Here is a 7,972-nt window from a genome sequence, read left to right as displayed (position 1 = left end):
GGCGTGAAAGGTACAAATAACTGAGGGTTTGGACCAATTCAAATCTACATTTATTTAATTTAATTTCCATTTGATTTATTATTTATTGAAGTTACTAACAGTTTATTCATGATGTAGCAATTTAAAGGAACGCGCGCAATGTGAGTAATTAATTAATTTAGTTACTCTTATTTTATTATTGCTAGTATCATGATTAGGTTATTTTATATTCGATTTGACTAACGCTATTATTGTTAAATTGCTTCCAATATTAATGTTTGTTCTATTATTATTTATGATCACCATATTGCATGTTTAAAGGGAATATGTAATTGAAAATCACGCCTAATAAGATAATTTGGACAACCGGTTTAGGTTCCTTTTTAATCTTGTTATTAAATCAAGTGATCACAATATTTTAGAATTATATGTTGCATTAATATTCAACCAATTTAGCTTAATAATAGTTTGGAGCAAATTGAATTTTTGTTTGTATGCCTTTAAGATCGCAGGAATCACTTTTCACTATAAGAATCGAGTAGAGGCCAATACGGGCGAATGTGACTCCATGACTCACTTCGTACCATCATCCCCGATCCTCCTTTTGTGGTTCCGAACCATATGGAGTTAGTAATCTCATGGATTATGAATGGGGTGTAACCTTCACGGGTTAATCGTTGTTGCCTATCGTTGTCCCTTATTCGTGGTTACCTTTTATGATCTGTGAACAGTTTACAAGTTCCTTAAAAACTTGTTGGCGGCTCCCTACTTTATTTGTCCCTAATCGTATTATGTCAATTCCCACTTCCTATGAGTGCCAAGCATATTCACAAAATGCTTTAAAGTAGGCGCACTTCGAGCGACGCCTACAGTAGGTATTCTGTGGAAAGAATCAGTGGGTAAGCGAATAAGGGAAGTGGTGGACATGAAATCCAACGAGGTAAGTGTTATCAACGATAGCTGTGTGGTTGAATTGAATAGTAATTTGTGTAAATTAATTAATTTAACTAGGAATTGGTGAGTTGTTGATTGGTATTTTGTTGATTGGAGTTGGTTAGTAACAAGTTGAGTATTATATACAGGAATCGTCTGAAGGATTTTGCAAAAAGATCATACAATTACATCCTGCCTTATTTAATCTAATCACCCTGACTTGCTTCTGATTTATTACGGACCATTGGTTGTGTCTCGGATTGTGTGGAGTATGATTGGTATGAATTGGTGTTGAAGAAAATGATGGATAGTGTTGCAAGTTTTGGTCGGTGTTTCTATGCAAATGGATATGCAGGCGGATGCGGAGGATGCTCGATATTTGCAGTTGTAAGTAATTAACTTTGATAAAAACTTCAAGTATGTTTGTATTAGCAACCAAAAAATGTGCAATGTTATGTGTTTTGATGTTTTTGTGTATGTAGATTTTTTACCTGGATCAACTCGACTGGCAACCGTTTTATTAGGATGTGTTCCCTAGGATTAATGTTTGGAGCATGGCGCAAATTGCAGTGGCTACTAAAGCGGATCACAAACGATCAGGGGAATATGGGAAGTTAGGGGTTAGTGCATTATTCTATTGCTATGATCGTTTGAATAGAATAAATTAGTCGAAATAAAATCAATGACATGTGATCGCAAATCACATTCTTTGCAACTACTTTATGTCGAATATGGAGAAACTCATTACAAGGTAGCAAGGGACAACGAAGCACCCAATGGAATCGTTGTGCATAATGTGCGTATGACTAGCCTTGTGACAAGAGAATAAACGCGTCGTCAAGTTGCCTATCCCTAGATCAAATACAATTTATACAACATAAACAAACCTAATACGAGTATAAGGCAAGCATAGAGGTCGAACCACAGGGAACAATTAAAACACTACCAAATGTTATCGACAACTATGCTAGTCCAGAATAAGAGATAAGTAAACTAAAGTCTAAAGATGCTAAAACAAGAAATAGAACACTAAGGGAAACGGTTTATGTATAGCATCCACTCAAGCGTAGAAAAGGCATAGAAGTTGAATTGATCATGAACTAAACATGCTTGAATATCGAAGTAAGGTCCAATCTAGCCACTTGTCGGGGTCAATTGGCTTCTCCTAACATAGCCTCTATGTTGTCACATTAGAACCATATACTAGGAGGTGTAATCAAATAACAATCGATACAAATGAATCTTTCTAGGTCCGTTATTGCATCATCAAGCAATAATTCACCCTTAATCAACTAACAACATGCATTTTGCAAGTAAATTGAAAAACATCAAGCATATAAAGACTTTAATCACAAACAAATCAACTCCAAACCCTAAAACATGCTCAAGATCCAACTACACCACAACCATCCCCTTAATGGGGAAATTACTCACTAATCATGCTAACAACAAGATTAATTAACAAATAACCAAGCATCAACATGATTAACAAGCAATAGTAAAAACTAAAACCAATAATCAAAAGAAAGCAAATAAAATAGAGATAAAGTTCGAAATTCTCATTGATTGAAGGTGAAAGTCTACAAGCAAGATGATCAATCTTCCTCTTCAAGATCCAAGCTCAACAATGGTGAAACCCTCACTTTCTCCCTCTAAACTACTCTAATCCTAAGTTAAACCTAGCGAGAGAAGCTCTCCTAAAACTAGAGAAAGATATCTAAAACTATCTAATTGATGCCAGTACAAAATAAGCCTTGTAAATTTATAATGTCGCGAAATAAGCTGAACAGGGGCTCACTGTGCGCTCGCGCCTTTGTGGGATGCGTGGCTTGTGCTTGGGTTGCGTGCCCGTGTTGCTGGGTGTGTGCCCGCGCATGGGGGTGTGCGCCGCGCAAAACTCTCTTCCTCAATTCTGCAATTCACCTTCTTCTGCGCGGGTTCTCATAGTGTTGCACGCCCGCACAGTCCGGTCGCGCTCCCGCCCACATGGTGCGCACCTTGCTTCTTCGAGTCTTCTCTCGTGCTTCCTTGGCTTCTTCTTTGCAATCTTTGAATTCAAGTACCTAAGCACAAGCACCAAGGGAAGCAATAAGGTAGAGGCAACGATGTAGACACGCAATAAAGACAAGCATTCAAGCACATACGCGATTTTATCCAAAACACATCGAGACATGTATGCACGCATTATTTGAACAAAACAACTATAAAACAACCTAAGACAAGGTAAAAAAAAGAAAAAACACTACCCTAAGAGTGACATAAATGTCACTCATCAAATTCCCCAAGCTAAACCTTTGCTCGTCCTCGAGCAAAGCTAGAACAAAAGAGAACAAGATGAAATTATTGAAAGTAAAAGAAACAAAATAGAAAGAACGGAAAAGAATGTACACTAACTCACTGTCGTAGGAATCATGAATGCATTTAGTGTATGCATCAAGACCTTTAAACCCCCATGTCGCCAAAGAGGAAGAGTAAGCTCTCATGAGGGTTTCCTAAGAGGTTTAACCCACAACTCTTGACAAAAACCAAGGCAAGACAATAAAAAGAAAAGGAAAAAGAGAAACATAAGTTCCAATTTGGACAAGAGATAGAAGCAAGCACCAATGAATGCAAAACTTTCTAAATAGACAAATGTATGCACGTTCCAAGATGTCAATGGTTGATTAAAACATAAAATATGCTAAGCATAGAGAAATTTAGGAGACTCAATCCACCCTCGTTCCAACCATACTTTTGTGTTCTCTCCATTAGTTTCAAATCAACCCCCAAGCTAGCTTCTCATGATTCCTCGAAGGAACCGGAAAAAGATATAGAAATGAAAAGCATAAGAAGGTTATCCCGACGTCTTAGCTATGCACACTCTCTCTATAGGCTTGAAAACTATCTCCCTCCACTGGTTTTGACTCAACCTCTCTAGGGTTTAAAGTTTTTTTTTTTTTTTTTTTTTTTTTTTTTTTTTTTTTTTGTGTAACGTCACGGCTTAAGGTAAAGGTGGGGAAAAATTTTGAAAATTTTGGTGGTATTTCCTAAGTGAAGCAAAAGAGCGGCCGTCTCTCAAAAACAAACTTAAAAAGTCACCAAAACATCAAACCAAAAATGCCAAAATATCATTTCCCACAAGCTTATCCAACAAACACTCTAAACACAAACTAAGAACCACTCCCCCAAGCTTGAACGGAGCATTGTCCTCAATGCTCAAGCTAAGGAGAAACGATCACAACTAAAAAAAGGTTTTATTGCTTTTTTTTTTTCAAATCTTTTTTTTAATGCACTTTTCTCATCTTTTCTTTTTTGTGCTTTTTTTTTTTTTTTTTTTTTTTTTTTTGTCTTTTCTTGTAGCATTTTCTAATCAACAAAATACACAAAATCTCCATCTTGTCATACACTTTGAACTTAAACCAACATGTAGTCACTTTCATCATCAAAACCAACATTCAACCAAAATTTGCTTCACAAAACTAAGGGTGAAGGTCGTAAGGCTTGTAATGAGGCTAGTAACAAAGAAAGGAAATAAGCTCAAAGGGGTAGCAAGAGGGTGAATGCAAATGAAAACAAGAATGTAAAAAAATAAAAGGAACATAAAAGAAAATGAAAAGGTGCCTTTTTCCTCCCCTAAAGTGGCTCGATCACGGTCTTGGGAAGTTAGAAGTCAAACCAAAAGTCAAGACATGCATAGCCAAGGATCCATGGGTGCCGCTCAACAAAAATGATGAAGGCTTGAACAAAAGTACCTCACACGGAATGTGTATAACAAATACCAACTTAAGGGCTTCAAATCCACTATAGAAAGCAACACCATCTTACCACATTCAATGAAATTAGGCTTCATGGACCCTAAAGTTCTTAAACCCGGCTACCTTAGCATATGGTATCCTAGAATCAACCAATGACACTCTCAAATCGTGCAAACATATACCACTTAGGAAGGTACACATTCAAGAGCACAAATCCAACCAAGAAATGTCCAAATAAGAACAAACAAAACACATTTTTGCTAAACTTTCCTTGAAGTAAACAAAAATATTTTTGGATTTTCCAAAGGCATTAAAAACATGGAAATGCATATACTTATGAGAATGACATATATGAATCAACATCCCACCAAACATGGAAATGCATATACTTATGAGAATGGCGCCAATTTGACAAGGGAATAAACGTGTTGTCAAGTTTCCTATCCCTAGATCAAATACAATTTATGCAACCTAAACAAACCTAATACGAGTATAAGGCAAGCATAGGGGTTGAACCACAGGGAACGATTAAAACACTACCAAATTTTATCGACAACTAAGCTAGTCCGGAATAAGAGATAAGTAAACTAAAGTCTAAATATGCTAAAACAAGAAATAGAACACTAAGGGAAACGATTTAGGAATAGCATCCACTCAAGCATAGAAAAGGCATAGAAGTTGAATTAATCATGAAATAAACATGCTTGAATATTGAAGTAAGATCCAATCTAGCCACTTATCGGGGTCAATTGGATTCTCCTAACATAGCCTCTATGTTGTCACATTAGAACCATATACTAGGAGGTGCAATCAAATAACAATTGATACAAATGAATCTTGCTAGGTCCGCTATCGCATCATCAAGCAATAATTCACCCTCAATCAACTAACAACATGCATTTTGCAAGTAAATTGAAGAACATCAAGCATATAAAGACTTTAATCACAAACAAATCAACTCCAAACCCTAAAACATGCTCAACATCCAACTACACCACAACCATCCACTTAATGGGGAAATTACTCACTAATCATGCTAACAACAAGATTAATTAACAAATAACCAAGCATCAACATGATTAACAAGCAATAGTAACAACTAAAACCAATAATCAAAAGAAAGCAAATAAAGTAGAGGAGATAAAGTAAGAAATTCTCATTGATTGAAGGTGAAAGTCTACAAGCAAGATGATCAATCTTCCTCTTTAAGATCCAAGCTCAATAATGGTGAAACTCTCACATTCTCTCTCTAAACTACTCTAATTCTAAGCTAAACCTAGAGAGAGAAGCTCTCCTAAAACTAGAGAAAGATATCTAAAACTATCTAATTGATGCCCGTACAAAACAAGCCTCATAAATTTATAACGTCGTGAAATAAGTTGAACAGGGGCTCGTTGTGCGCCCGCACACAAAACTGTGCGCCGGCGCACTGTAGCTGCACGCTCGCGCCTTTGTGGGTTGTGTGGATTGTGCTTGGGTTGCGCGCCCGCGCACAGGTCGCGCAAAACTCTCTTCCTCGGTTCTGCAATTCTCCTTCTTTTGTGCGGGTTCTCATAGTGCTGCGCTCCAGCGTACATGGTGCGCACCCTCGCACCTTGCTTTCTTCGAGTCTTTTCTCGTGCTTCCTTGGCTTCTTCTTTGCAATCCTTAAATTCAAATACCTAAGGACAAGCACCAAGGAAAGCAATAAGGTAAAGGCAACGATGCAAACACGTAATAAAGACAAGCATTCAAGCACATACACGATTTTATCCAAAACACATCGAGACATGTATGCACGTATTATTTGAACAAAACAACTATAAAACAACCTAAGACAAGGTAAAACAAATCAAAAACACTACCTTAAGAGTAACATAAAATGTCACTCATCACCTTGCCTATACATGTATACATAACCCTATGATGTCTGAAATCAAACAAACTTTTCTTTAGTACGCATGATAAGGATGTGTTATTGTTGATTGTATCAAATAATGAAAGTTGAAGCAGCATCATAGGACGTGCAAGCGGGCAGCGGAGGAGGTGTGGTGAGATTGGAAATAACAAAGTTAAACGATGATTAAGGCCAAAATAAGTTAGAGCTATGTACTTGTACAACAGATATGTTGTTATTGCGGAACGAACCATTTTGTGTTTAACTCTACTGTGTATTTCAATGGTTTTGTAAAATGTATTATGAGGTTTTTACACTTGTTCTGTGACAGTTAAAATGCGGATTAATGATAACTACAAGTGGAAATTAACGTAAGTATTAAGTTAACCAGTGGCAAGTGTTTGGTTATATGGCTGGATTAGAAACAATGATATTGTTATAATGGTAAAATTTGTGTTCGAAAGAAATGGCTAATTAGCAGTATATGGTCTTTGTTTAAAAATTATACTCATCCTTTTATAGGCTATCTTCAATATTGAGCCAACATTGAGAATAACCCACATAGTTGTAGGCGTCATTTGAAGTGCGCCTACATTAAGCATGTTGTGAATATGCTTGGCACTCATAGGAAGTGGGAATTGACGTATACGATTAGGGACAAATAAAGTAGGGAGCCGCCAACAAGTTTTTAAGGAACTTGTAAACCGTTCACGGATCATAAAAGACAACCACGAATAAAGGGATAACGATAGGCAACAGCGATTGACCCGTGAAGGTTACACCCCATTCATAATCCATGAGATTACTAACTCCATATGGTTCAGAATCACGAAAGGAGGATCGGGGATGATGATACGAAGTGAGTCATGGAGTTACATTCACCCGTATTGGCCTCTACTCGATTCTTATAGTGAAAAGTATTCCCTGCGATCTCAAAGACATGCAAACAAAGATTCAATTCGCTCCAAACTATAATTATGCTAAATTGGTTGAATATTAATGCAACATATAATTCTAAAATTTTTGTGATCACTTAATTAAACAACAAGATTAAAAAGGAACCTAAGCCGGTCGTCCAAATTATCTTATTAGGCGTGATTTTCAATTACATATTCCCTTTAAACATGCAATATAGTGATCAATAAATATATAACATTAATATTGGAAGCAATTCAACAATAATTTGTTAGTCAAATAAAAAATAATAAACTTAATCATGATATTAGCAATAAGAATAAAAATAAGAGTAATTAAGTGATTAATTACTCACTTTTCCGCGTTTCCTTGAATTGCTACATCATGAATAAACTGTTAGTAACTTCAATAAATAATAGATTAGATTGAAACAATTAAATTAAAAAGTAGAGTTGATTTGGTCCAAACTCTCAGTTAATTCAACCTTTCATGCCTTGGTTTAAGGACGGAACCTCGGGTGTTGTATGGACTCCTT

Source organism: Chenopodium album, chromosome 15 (genome assembly GCF_948465745.1).
Source record: "Chenopodium album chromosome 15, dcCheAlbu1.1, whole genome shotgun sequence".
NCBI lineage: Eukaryota > Viridiplantae > Streptophyta > Magnoliopsida > Caryophyllales > Amaranthaceae > Chenopodium > Chenopodium album.
The sequence above is the reverse complement of the archived record's forward strand: the minus strand, read 5'-3'. Positions refer to the sequence as shown.